This window comes from Ambystoma mexicanum, chromosome 6q, assembly GCF_040938575.1.
Source record: "Ambystoma mexicanum isolate Mex_15411 chromosome 6q, UKY_AmexF1_1, whole genome shotgun sequence".
NCBI lineage: Eukaryota > Metazoa > Chordata > Amphibia > Caudata > Ambystomatidae > Ambystoma > Ambystoma mexicanum.
In genome coordinates, this window is record NC_090937.1 from 953,047,068 (window position 1) to 953,060,830 (window position 13,763).

The 13,763-nt window shown below is 41.7% G+C and overlaps 1 long non-coding RNA gene across 1 annotated transcript in view; it reads left to right on the top strand.

The window, feature by feature from the left end:
* Positions 1 to 11,159, top strand: part of LOC138515572 (uncharacterized) — a 761,173-nt gene extending 750,014 nt beyond the window's left edge. The window contains exon 3 of the long non-coding RNA XR_011282082.1: positions 11,073 to 11,159. This is a non-coding gene — a long non-coding RNA (uncharacterized lncRNA). The remainder of the gene's footprint in view (positions 1 to 11,072) is intronic.
* Positions 11,160 to 13,763: the final 2,604 nt, after the last annotated feature.

The following is a 13,763-nucleotide window of genomic DNA, read 5'->3' on the forward strand; positions in this document are numbered from 1 at the left end:
TGTGTGGCAGGGAAGCATTTTTTTCCAGCTGTTTTGCTGATAACCCTGGCTACAAAGGACTATAATTGTGGGTATGTGTAGTTTGTTACCCGTGGGTACATTTTGTTTAATTTCTTTTTTTGAAAGACTTTTTATAACTATAGGGACGTCCAGCCATCCAGGTCTCCCATTCATGCAGTAACCAGGACAGACTCTGCTTGGCCTGATAAATGAGCCAAACTTACAAGACCACTTAGAGGAATGGCCGGCCCTTTTCTTGCTTTGAAGCTAAGGGGGGTCAGACTTGCTTTGAGGATAACCTGGATCAATGCCGTTTACTGCATGGATGGGCGACCAAATGGGCATATTAATTATTTACTTTTTTTAAACTGTGCTATCGTCAGTCCTTGAAGGTTTTGTACTCAGAGATTTTTTTTGCCTTTTGATGAATTGCATTCTGGTATTTTTACTCTCCCAGTCACTAATAAAAAATAAAAAAGCAGGTATTTTTACAGCAAGAGTGGGTTTCCCATACCTGCAGTAACTGGGACAAACCCTGCTTAGCTTCAAAGTGAGGAAGGGGATAGCCCACTAAGACTATGTTACCTAATATATGCCCCACCTTAGAAGAACACTTAGAGAAAAATGGCCTAAGGGGCTGGTTCCTTCCTCATTTTGAAACTAAACAAGGTTGGTCCTGCTTACTGCATGGATGGCAGACAGTCCATGGTCCCGAATGCCAGGTCCTTTTTCTAGTTTTAAATATCTCATAACACACGGCAAACACATTTTCATAAAACCGATAGAGTGAAAGAAACACAAATCACATTTATGCTGAACACTGCTATCAGAGAACCCTGACCTTAAGAAGTTTGAGACACACCACATAACCAATATGCGCAATGATGTTATTTTTGGGATTTTCACAAGTTTCATACCTAGCCTTTTATCATTGAACATATTAAATGATAGAACACACACACACACACACACACACAGACACACACACACGCTCACATTGTATGCACACCCTCTCAGATGACATGCACACCCTAACACCACACATTCCCCCTAACACTGCACATATATTCAAAAAGAAGACTACACATCTCTGGGCAACATTATAAAACAGAAAAAATGAAATTTAAAAAATCACATTTATGCTGAACGTTGCTATGAGAGAACCCTAACAATCAGGAGTTCGAGATGCATCAGTTAACCATTATGCTACAATGATGTTATTGTTTGGCTTTTCACAAGTTTCATATCTAGCCTTTTATCAATGAACATATTAAAATTATAGGCTAAGTATGAAATGTATGCAATAATGAAGCACAAGCCATTGTGGCCTGGTGATGAAATGTGGAGTCTTGAACTCTGGAAGACCAGGGTTCAAGGCCATATATTTTGAATGTTTTATTTAACTGATTTAATTAAATTAAAAGAAAAACAACACTAGCGGGTGGTAGTGAGGTTTGTTGCAGTGCAAACCTGTGATCTTATTTAGCACGAGAGCATTTAGACGTGGCTGCAATATCAGCCACTTGCAAACCTTCCTCACGCCAAAATAACAGCATTGGAATGGCTTTGGTGCAGAAAAGGGCATGCTGAAATCGGTTCTGCTGCAGAATGCCCGTGCCAAATCGGCCTGCGCCAAAATGATGGTGCCAAAAAGCGGTGTACTGTTTGGAGAACGCTACTTAATCAACGTGTGTGCTCCATGGCAAATAATGTATTGTCACTGCACATTGCCTAATAACATTGTGAGTACTCAAAGCCTGAAATACAAATGCCTTGGATAGTGGTCAGGTAGCGTATTAAAATGGACAGTGGGCACGGCCAAAGGCCATACCCACTGACCATGGCCGAAGACCATGCTAGTGGTCTGGAAGCATTCTAAAAATCTATGGAAAAACAAAACCCTTAAAATTCAAGGAAACAAGCTTAGTTGCAGGGACGGTAAGGTGAGCAAAACTTTGTGACAAAACCTTTGAAATTCAAGGAAATAACTTTCATTGCAGGAACGTTAAGGTGAACAAAACATTGTAACAAAACCCTTGAATAGACGTTAAGGTGAGCAATACATTGTTTCACAACCTTTCAAATTCAAAGAAAAAACTTTAGTTGCAGGGACGTTAAGGTGAGAACTTAATGCAACAAAACCTTGGAAATTCAGCTAAAGCCACCTTAACATCACACCCCCTGTTGCACAGACTATGACCACAATGATGACATCACAGATCACATGAGATGCATCTTTTGATGCACTCATTCAGATGCCTGTTTTCACCCCTTTTCTCACATTTGTGCATATCTGGGGGCCTTTCTGAGCATTCAAAAGCCCATCCCAAATTCACAAAAGGGATGCATTTTTAGATGCTCTTTTAAATGTGCTGAGGGTACGGTCATCCCTGCACCTTTTTGCGGCAATGTTGTGATTTTTAATTCAAGTGCGGCAGCCACGGTTTAAACTGTGGCTGTCACACTTGCATTTACATCCCCAAACAAGGATGGGAATGCTTTTTTCCTGTTCAGCATTTCATAGAGACAAGGCCCTTTAGGGGTCCCTCTCTGTAAAATGTGCTGCCAGAAACAAAATGGTTACTGAATGCCTGTTACACATTATTGCTGGGATCGCGTTGACATCACATCTTTTCACCACTGTCCAGCCCTGTATGAAATGTGCAAGTCACTTTGGAGAATAAAGTAACCTGCACATTTCAAAAAGTAGCCCAATTAAAGGGAGCTTGAAACAAGCTCATTCGCTAAGCTCCTTTCAGGAAACTGGCCCCAAGAATCTATTTGAGACAGTGAGTGAGAGAGCGTGAGAGAGACCAAGAGGGAGAGCGATAGTAGGATTAACAGTTGGCATTGTGACCTAGAAAAAGGGGTAGGAGCAGTGTTGTAACACAAACCTTGGGTGCCGCCTTATGAGATTTGCTGAGGTCCCCCCACACTCGGCCGCAAATCATAGGTATCCCAACACTCTGTGCTTGTCCATTATGGCAGCACTGGAGGTTGCCATAGAGACACAGACGCTCTGCTTCCTGGTTTCATGGATGTCATGTGACCCATTGATCATGTGTGCGTCGATGTAGGCTCCGCCCCCACGCACACAAATAGGCTCATTGACTTTACAACGCTGCTTCTAATTAGCATTATTTTGCCGCATTTCTTGAATTTTTCATTTCGATCTAACTTCTGACCTCAGGTTGTGTCCCTCAACTTTTCTCTGTCCTATCCCTTGGAATTGATGATACTCTCGGTTCGGCACCAGTTCCGTCAGCTTGCCGACCTCCCTCGCCTTTCTGGTATTATCTTTTATTACTGCCTTCCGCTTGGGTCCTTCTGCGAATGCAGCACTATCCGGCAGCAGTGCTTAACAAGCCAAAAGCACTCCAAAGATCCCTGCAGCAGGTTTACATCTACCCTCCAGTCTGGACTAGTAGCTTTGTTTCAACTTCCTGTTCTTGTTGGTTAGAACTTTGCTCTTTCAATTTTTTGCCTGTTAAGTGGTTTTTTCTCCTGATTCCATTCTCTGGATTGTTTCTTAAACTGGGACACTTCAAACATCATCTCCACAACTACTACAGTGCAACACTTCAAACATCATCTCCACATCTACTACAGTGCATTTATAAACGCTATCCCGACTCAATGCACCATCCTGAAAATAGATGCGTCCCTCGTGCGGTTCTGTAATAACTTCCTGTTTGTTATTTTTTCCTGTCGTTTCGATGTAGCTCGACCCAATGCCTATTTAGATCTGACCATGTGACTTGGAGACCGCATTTTCAAGCTTGTTGCAGCATTTAATATTATTAAATAATGAACTCTTGACGCCTTTAGTGTTTTTCCTTTCTACCTCAAACAGAAGTTTGTTTCTTTCTCATGTTCATGTAATTACTTGATGGACAACTAGGCTCGTGGTGGCCTCAACTTCTTGGTGCTGGACCAGCCAAGCCGTTCTTGTATTTCGCCACAGACTGTGGAATATCCAGGTTCTATATATTCCTATGTATTATACATTGGTGCATCTCCACAACTATTCACTACAACACCTGCCTTAAGATCACTTTGTCTACTTGCATTACTGTGTCTATACATATGTAAACTGATTTATATTTTCTTCAGCAATTCTGTAGCATGAGCATCTTCATCGGGAGCCCGAAATGCTGCTCATCTTTACCATCTCCTCTTCAGAGCTTATAGATCGGCTATGTTCTTTTACCTTGTGCATCTTTTCTAGGTGTGTCAGCTCAATTCCGCATGATGTCACCAGTCTTCTCTTTCACACATTTTCACACTTCCTCCGGGACTTTGTCCAGAAGGCCATTATTTCTTCTTGAATGCATTAATGGTTTCTCAATGGATACCTGGTTTACAAGATATTCTGCGGTATAGGCATCCCCACTGGTACTGCATGTGTTGCAATTTCTGGTTCCCAACATATAGACAACATGGGGGTGGAACTTTTGGTGGGGGTACTTGACTCCACCTCTACACTTTCGTAACCCAAAATATGTAACAGTAAACATGTAGTGCCCTTCTGAGGTGGAAATACATCACTTCAGCTCTGTCTATCAATCCAACCTTCCAGTTCTCAGCCCTGAGTTCAAATGTACTCATGTACTTGGCAGCACCCAACCTGTCAATGAACACATATGCTCAAGATATGGGATCACACATTTGAGTCCTTTGCTGTTTACTTAAAAGCGGACATTGATGTTCCTATTGCTGGAATATTTAGGTTCTAAAGCCACTGGGCTAGTCCATGGACTATGGGGTGGCTAAATCACTTACAGGGTCAATATACCACAGTCTTCCTCTTTGATGATTTTCCCTTTTCAGTGAATTCCTGTTTCTTTTTACTGGCTTCCTGTCAGTTGGGTCACTGTTATGGACACACTAGTCTGTCTGTTCTGGTTTCAGTGAAAACAACCATACAAACTGGCCTAGAAGCTGATGAGTCTTGTATGGAACATTAGGAGGAAGGGATATCACTCCACACTCCTCCCACATCACCTTCATATTCACAGGTATTAAGTTGGTTCCATTGTCATGAATTAACTACTTGGGAAATTCCACATGAGAGAACATTGCAATCCGAGTCTTTGCCATTACATGGGGTTTTGGAGATTCTCAAGGGGAACGCTTGAGAATACCATGTGCCATGGGCTACCATCAATAAAAAAGAGGTGGCTTTTGGATCTAAAGGACCTGCAACATCCAACATCCATAACTATTCTCTCAAAACGCCGCTCAACCACTGGTAATGGAATTACGGTTGGCTTGGTTAACCCACCTGAATTAACAGAAGCTTGGCAAGTTGGAAAGACGCCCACACATACCTCTATTTGTATGTTCTTCTGCGGGCAGTAAGCCACATTTTCCCATTAATGAAGAAGTGGTCCATACATATCTGAGTGTTTGCAGGAACTGCTACGAATACTGTTCCCATTCAGAGCAAGCAGAGAACAATAAGCACCTCCATCCTCTAATCCCACATTGACTAAGACCTTTTCCACCACTCAGCAGTGACTTTGGCATGATTGTTTTTCGCTTGCAGGCTTCATCTCTGTTTCTATGTGTCAGGTCCCCACACAGAAAACATTCTCTGGGTTTTAAGGGTGTTGATACACCAGCATTAGAGGTACAATCATCACTTACTTTCAGTGGAAGATGATGAGCCATGTAATTTTCCTTGCGACTGTTGCGAACCTATCTTGGAAGAGGAGTGATTTGTCCTGACACTCCTTGTTCATTTTACTTTCCTCAGAGGAGTTCTCTTTTGATTTGGGCATCCTCATCTGAGCCTTTGTTTAGATGTGAGTAGTCATCTACCAGTCAGCAGCTTTGGCAGACTCCCTGGGGACTGTGATATCCTTGTCAACTATATGCTGGTGTAAATATGCCTCACATTTACTGTTATAAGTACTTGCTTGCATGTGACAAATTGTACATTCTTTCAAATGGGCCTACTTTTGCGTCTAATCTCCCACCCACTCATATACCTCAGAGACAAAAGGGTTAAACCCTCAAATGTTTCATTACCACTTTTTGAGAGAGAGTTGTCTAAAACGTCTGAGCTATTGCTTGGTTGTTTTGAAAAACATACTGAGGATCATCTCTTTCCTATTACAGTACATGTGTCTCTCCACGGGTGCCAGCTGAATGATAACATCAGTGCCCTTGGTCAGCAAGTGGCTTATGAAGACTGGACTCCACAATCCCCATCAACCTCCTGGAGATAGAAGGAAAACCGTAGTGTCTCAATTTCATTAAAAATATCCGTCACACCTCATGCGGTTATGCTAGATCCTTGGAGGTGTGGCCTCAGAAACCTGTCTGTGAATCTAGCTTTGTGCCTCAAGTTTTAGCTTGTGCAACTCTAGCATCAACAGATCTCTCTGCTTGTCTTATTTCCAGGCTACCATCTACTCTTTCTAATGTATCTTTCTAGTTGATAGCCAGCTCAGTTTTAGTGACAGTTTTCTGGAGCCTGGCTGACACTTGGAGCCTCGGGAAACCACACCACCCTTCATTTGAGAGGAATGACAGGGCAGATATATTTGTTACTGCCCCCTCCCTTTTCTACACCCCCCACTGGTTTGTGTTCCTTTTTTTGTGCACAAAGTCACTTCTCATCTCCTGCATCTCCTTAGCCATCCTTACTTCTTAAAAAGCTTGGAGGTGCTTTAGTATTTCAAGCTTACTAACCATACTGCCACCGGGGAATCTCCTATCTTGACACAGATCACAAAGAATGCTAAAGTTCAAGCCCTTCACAGTTTCCAGTTCAGTTCAAGTTTAACATTGCTGGTTCCAAAGCACTTGCCATCATTGTTCTAAAATGACTACTTACCTGCCGGAGTACATGGAAGAATAGTGGTTTCTAAACTCCTATTCAACCCCACATTACTACTAGAATAGCAGTGGCCCTAATCAAAAAGCCTCTTACCTACTTTGTATAACATCTTTACAAAGCCACTGTTTGATGTACTGGATTGCCTGGGTGTCACCTACACTAACTATGTAGATGACACCCAGATACTCCTACCCCTTACAGGCACATACGACACAAATGAACTTTGGGTGAACAAAATGTATACCATCATTCAGGCATGGATGCCCACCCATGGCCTATGTGTGAATGATGATAAAGCGGAACTACTACTAGCAGGCTCCACAGTTAATCTAAATAAATTAAGCCCCAACTACAACACATTTAACATACATGGAAACAACATCCCTATCACCAAACCAGTTAAAATACTCTGCTTCTACTTCAACGCCTCGTCTAACCTTAGCAAACAAGTAAATATGACTGCCTCAGCCACCACCTATACAGGCAAACTGATAAGAGCCTTCAGACACATGCTGTCGTCTAAAAGCTGCCTCACACTAGCCAGAGTTCTTAATAGGCTTCAAATTGGACTATTGTAACAGGCTTTACTTAGGCGCCAACAAAACAGTAATCAACAAACTTCAAACTCTTCAGAACAATGCTCTCAGAGCTGCTTTCAACATACCCAGAAATTAACAAATTTCAGCAACAAGGATACAACTCAAATGGCTCTCCATCAATGAAAAAATCGAACTCAAAACCTTATGTCTCAATATGAAAGCGCTGAACCACACAGCGCCCTTCCCCATCTCACTGAAAAATTGGAACTACCAGATCTACTGATATCTTTTGCCTGACGGTCCCTAGGTACAACCTAAAAAGATCTGGTGGATCCAGCTTTCCGGTCATGGCCTCCCAACTATGGAACTCCCTCCCACCTGACATCAGTACTATATAAGTATTTGACAACTTCAGGACAAGCGTTATCTCCTGGACACTCAGCAAGAACTAACTAATTACTGTGTGCTATCAGCGGTTGGCCATCTATCTGCATTTGACTGCTTGTCATAGGTGTATGTAACCGACCCTTTGCCAAACTCTTTACCATTCTGATTGTATGCACATTATCCTATGTCTAACAGTTTGCCATGATCATGTAACTGTATTCTAAAGCACCCAAATACCTCTGGGTCAGGCCCGCTATATAAATAAAAGAAACAAACAAACAAACAATACAACTGTCATAATTCCTTCACCTCTCTGAGGTAGTATAGAATGAGGGCAGGCTATAATACTCAAAAGTGTATGTTCCTGTATCTACGCATCTACAACAACAAAAATTCAGTAAGTAAAAAAATAAAAGAAATGTTGAATCAAGGTTCTATAAAAATAAGACTTGAATGAAACTTAAAGGTTAGACAAACTATTACAAGCACTAACACCCCGCCTCTGTAATAAGATGAACAGAGAATGCAGACTTTGAGAGTAAAGGGCCCAATTGGTACTGAACAATAGGGGACTATAGGCAGACAGTCTTATTGTCATGATAAGCAATGTGAAGAATTCATCTTTAAGGTACAAAGTGGGGTCTTCGCGTGTCAATGGGGCACTTAGAACAAGGGCAGGGCGACCCACGCATTTAAATACACCGTTTTAATCTTCTTTTAGCATCTCAACAGCATTGAGCCAGGATTCTGTGAACTTTCCAGTGATTTTGAGTTCAGTTCAAGTTGGCAAGAGGCTCAAGGTAATAAAACAAGTAAGTCTGATTCAACAAGTGCCAGTGATTAATGGCTCGAAGAAGCTTGAGTCAGCATTGGTTGAAGGCACAAACGGGTATCGACATGAGGAAGGCAGCGATTAGCTACAGCAATGAGCTGCCTGAAATCTGTCCAACAACTTGGTGAAGTCCATCGTATGGCAATGGCTCATTGAAGCCTGGGAAACGTGGCAATGTTTGGGTCAGACTATCTTACAGGCACTTGAATAGGCTTGAATTTGAACAAGTGTCAAAAACAGCTTTGCACTGATTCAATGGTGCTTGAAGCCCTGACCGCTTCTCAAAGTGATTTCAAATTGCAGAGAGCCAAATTCAGATTTTATTTTGCCCCATGGGGAGCTATTGGATGTTGAATCCCTGTTTTGCCATTGCCATTTAGGAAGGTCGTCTTGGACACTTTCAGAGAGTACCATTGTTCCAGCAGCCATCAGGCTTCACTCAAGTAGGTCACTTTAATGATCCCCAGATGATGCCTACAGATAACATTAAATGGATGTCTAACTCCTTTTATAGTCATTTTGCTATGGTAGATTGGCCCATTGAAAGCCTTCTGAAAGGGGGAGGTTCTCGCTCTTGTTACAGGGGCTATTCGCCAGCTCAGCAAAACAAAGAACTGATGGCTGTAAGGTTTAGAATTAATCTTAAACCTCTGGCAATTGCTCTGGCAAGCCTCCAGACCATTGTTCTTCACCTGCCAAGCCATTATTGAAAGGGGATAGACCATATGCAAATCTGGTTTGGTCCCACCCTCAAAGGGAAAGTCGAACCAGAACTGCAAGGTCACATCCCTTCTGCATGAGACCACAAGCATCCCCAGACATGTTTCAGTCTCTTTGGGCATCATGAGCGAGGAGTAGCTTGGGTCTCTAGGCCCAGCAGGCACCCTACCTGTCCCATTCTAACTGACAAAGCAAAAACAAGAGGTGATGGCTGGAAGATTTAAACGTAATCTTAATCTCTGGCATCGCTCTGTGCAACCCTCCATACCATCATCGTTCTTCACCACCAAGGCATTACAGAAAGGGAAAAAAACAAATGCTCCTACTGTGCTGGGTCTTCAGGAAGTTAGGGCTGTCTCAGGAAGTAAGTGGGGGCCTGGAATATCCAAGATGGTTGGGCCCTTAACCAAAATGAAGGTCTCCTTCAGCTACACTCTCCCTGCAACCACACACTGGGCCTCATTCCGAGTACGGCGCTAACCAATGGCGCTATTAACGCCTTGGTTGACGCCGTACCCGGACCGGCAGCGCCTTGGTGGATGGCGGAATTACCGCCCCATTCCAAGGTTGGCGGGGCGGTAATTCCCCATTCACCAAGGCTCTTCCCCATTCCCAAATGAGCCACCCATAGGGCTCAATGGGAATGGGGAAGATGCAAATAACGGTGACCGTTCATTACGGTCACCGTTATTGGCTTGGAGGCCCCTTTGCGCCCTTGACTTTAACACCTGCTCAAAGCAGGCGTTAAGGGCGAGGGCGCAAAGGGAACTCGGAGTATGGCGGTAAGGGATCACGGTCTCGTTACCGGTGGCCGCTATCCCTTACCGCCATACTCGGTAACTATCTTTAACAGATCAAAGGGACACCATTAAATATCTCTCTAATTTGACTTTTCTGTTGTGTGTCAAAGCCCCCTTTAAAGCTCCTAACCCTTGCCCCACCCAACACCCGTTGTGATATGGGTGTCGATACTTGAAAAGGCAGCCTATTGCTGATTGAATTAATTTTGCAATGAATTTATGTTCCAGCAGGCAGTTTTGGGAAGGCATTTCTTGTTCTATGGGTGCAATGTTACCAAAAGAAATTGTAGCTACTGGTGCACCAGCAAACAGTGACAAGCAAAGTACCAAGGTGTGAACGTTACTTTTCAGCTTGGAGAACATTGAAAGTAAGGCCTGTTTAACAGAGCACACGCTGTGAGCGAAAAAAAAAAAAAACATCATTTTTTCGTAGCAACAATCAAAAATCATTAGGATTGGACACCCTCAAATTTTGTATTCTGTCACTAATACATTCGGTGATAATGTGGTGATATGTTAATTCAATCCTTAAAGTAATTACCATCCCCATGCCAAGCAGATTGTGTGAATTGTATAGCAACCATGTGCCATCTCTTCAGAGGTTCAGCTACCTGTCACCAACCTGATTGTTTTTATTTAACTGTTGAGTCCCCTTTCAATATTTCAAATGTATAAAGCGCCTTTCAATATTTTGTGTTCTGAACCATGGATGTTACATGTACTCCTTGTTGGCTTCAGGTTAGATGTCATCCAGGAAAGCAAATCAAACAAGGGCTTTTCAGCATATGCACACCATTTTCTGTAACACCAGTTATGTTAGGTTCTCTGTTGTTTGGTGACTTAGAAAACGAATAGAAACATCAGAAGTGCTTTATTTTAAATATCTGGACATCGGAGACTGACTTTTCTGCTTGATCTTAACAGTGTGTCGTTTTTGTTCTCTGTAGGTCTGAACGTTGTGCTAACCTCTGAACTGTACCTGCCTATCACAAATCTTCTCAATTCCGACAGTGATGGTCTTCGAAGGACAGGTAGGGTCTTGCCTATCGCCTGCCCTGTGTATTTGCCACTGTCTTCGCAAGGTGTGGTTCCCTGTTAAAGAGATGTACACTTATGAGTCTATGCTCTTTTCCTTGGCAACACTAGCATTTCGTTTAATTTATCTTGGCAGGATTCGTGCATTTTGTTCTGCTTTAGCTATTTCTAATGGTTCATAACCTCTCTCTAGGAATTTAAGAGCCATATCTCTCGTATCATGTTCATGTTTTGCTCGATTAAATATTATATGTACCACTGCTAATAATTGTGAGCATATAAGATCTAATTGCATCTGACGAACAACAGATGTTTCGCTATTTCTTCCTTTTCTTTATTTCGCCGAACTTGGATTGGGCCCCTCTCTAACGTAGGGTTAAAGTAGTAATGATTCTAGAGGGAACTGATTTAGCGAAAACAGGGCTTTTGGAATCCAAATTTAAATACGATTCCCGTACAGAATAAATAAGTAGCTTTGAGTAATTTGGGAATTTTGGGTAGGATTATTTTATGACACTTTGATTTAAAAGAACTGTCACAAGAAACAAAGTAACGTTTCTTTATGATGGTGACATGGAACTGTTACAGCAGCACAACGAGTTAATCTAGGTTTGGTGGTCTAGTCTAGCAAGTCATCTGTGATCCTCTATTGTGTTTGATATTAATGTGGACACGAATATTATGATCTCAGGGGAATTGACATCATCTTTCACTATCCATCAACGGGTGGACCAGGGCTATGTGCTTGCCCTAAAACTGTGTTGTCTAATTATTAACCAAGTAATAGACAAACCTCTGTCCCATAATATGTATGTGCCACCACCCCGGGTAAGGGCACATTTCTATTGCTAATGTTCGCTGATGGCCCACTGTTGATCTCACTCACACCAGCCGGCCTCAAGAGCAATTTGCCATTTATAAATTCTTCGTAGGTGATAATGGGCTGCCAATAAATTATATATCATCGCAAAAGATGATTTTAAGCAGGAAAAGGACCAAGTCTGCCAAAGAGGCATTTCATATTGAAGGCACATGTTTTCATTTGGGTTGCACCGTGTTTTTGGGATAAAACTGGATGAGGAGGCTGTGGCGATTCTATCCAAATACAGTGGAACAATAGGAATATTGGCAAGAAAAATGAGAGACGGGCGGCTAGACTTTGTCTGGAAGCCTACAAATTACAAGCCCATCAGGCAGCCTTTTATGGAGCAGAACTAACAAGAGGGTTTTACGATTTGTTGACAACAATTGCAAATGGCTTCTTGAAAAAACATCCTATGGTTACCTCTAAATACACCGTCCGTACCCCTGTTTATGGAACTGTGGGGTGCATTCAAAGACCCCAAACTGAAGGTCCCTTTCACCTGAAATCAGGAATATTCAACACTGATCAAAAACTCTATGCATGCATGTTTTTCAAATTAAAATTGAAGGCCTATGTGAAAAAGGTCTATCTGTCACTATCAAAGGATAAACAGCATTTAATACACAAAAGAGGGAATCGAAAGTTCCTTTCACATGAAAAACAGGATTTTTAAACACTGGCACAAAAATGGCTTTGCATGTGTGTTTGCAGTTTAAATGTGAAAAATGTACCACTTTTAACAGGAAAAATGGCAGGGAAAAAAACATGGTGCATGTTGACGAAAAGTGATCTATATTATGTTTAGCATACAAAATACCAGAAGACATTTGAAAAGCCAATTTGTTTTCCACGATAAAGTTTCTGTAGTCCATAGGCAAACTATTTTGCTGGCTGTGGAACATGTGTCACAAGAACTCCCCCACTGGAAGGCTGGCATCCTAGTGTTTATAACTTCAATAACATGAGGCTTGCTCTGGAAGATGTGGAAAACCAAGGGTCTTTTAGAATGGCTGTCTCTGCCGCACCATTTCCCTTGGCTGATGCATGGGCAGAATGTAGACAGTAGCTGTAAAGACGAGGCTACCATTAGAGAGGCTGAATCTCCAACTTCAAAGAACAAACTTCCAATACAAAGAGACTGATAAAAAAAAAATCTGGTTACAGCCGGGACCAGTGAGAACAAATGGCATGAAGGCAGGAGAATTGCCATTTGTTCAACATAAAGAATTACTATTAATTTAAAAGGACTATTAACATGTAGGCCTTTTTCACAGCAAACAAACGTCAAATTTATTTTTGTTAAGTGAAATTTTTCATGTAATTTCCAGGTGATTGCAGTGATATACAATTCATCCACCTGCGGCCCAGGGAACTGTAATGGCCATCTATAATGGGTTTCGGCTGTTCTGAACATTTTCCAAATGTAATAGTTGGTGAACGTGTGGAGGATCATATTATGAATGTGGGTAATCAATAACATGTTCCAACTATTATGCTTTCTGTGAAAATGGTGGATAATTGGTAAACAGCCGTGCAACATTAATCACCATGAATATATATATATATATATATATATATATATATATATATATATATATATATATATATATATATATATATATATATATATATATATTGGCAGTTGCTAGTAAAATTATGAAGTTTTGCTACATAACTAGTTTTGCCAAACATGTGAAAATTTGACAGGAGAACACATTTGGATCCACATGTCTGCTCC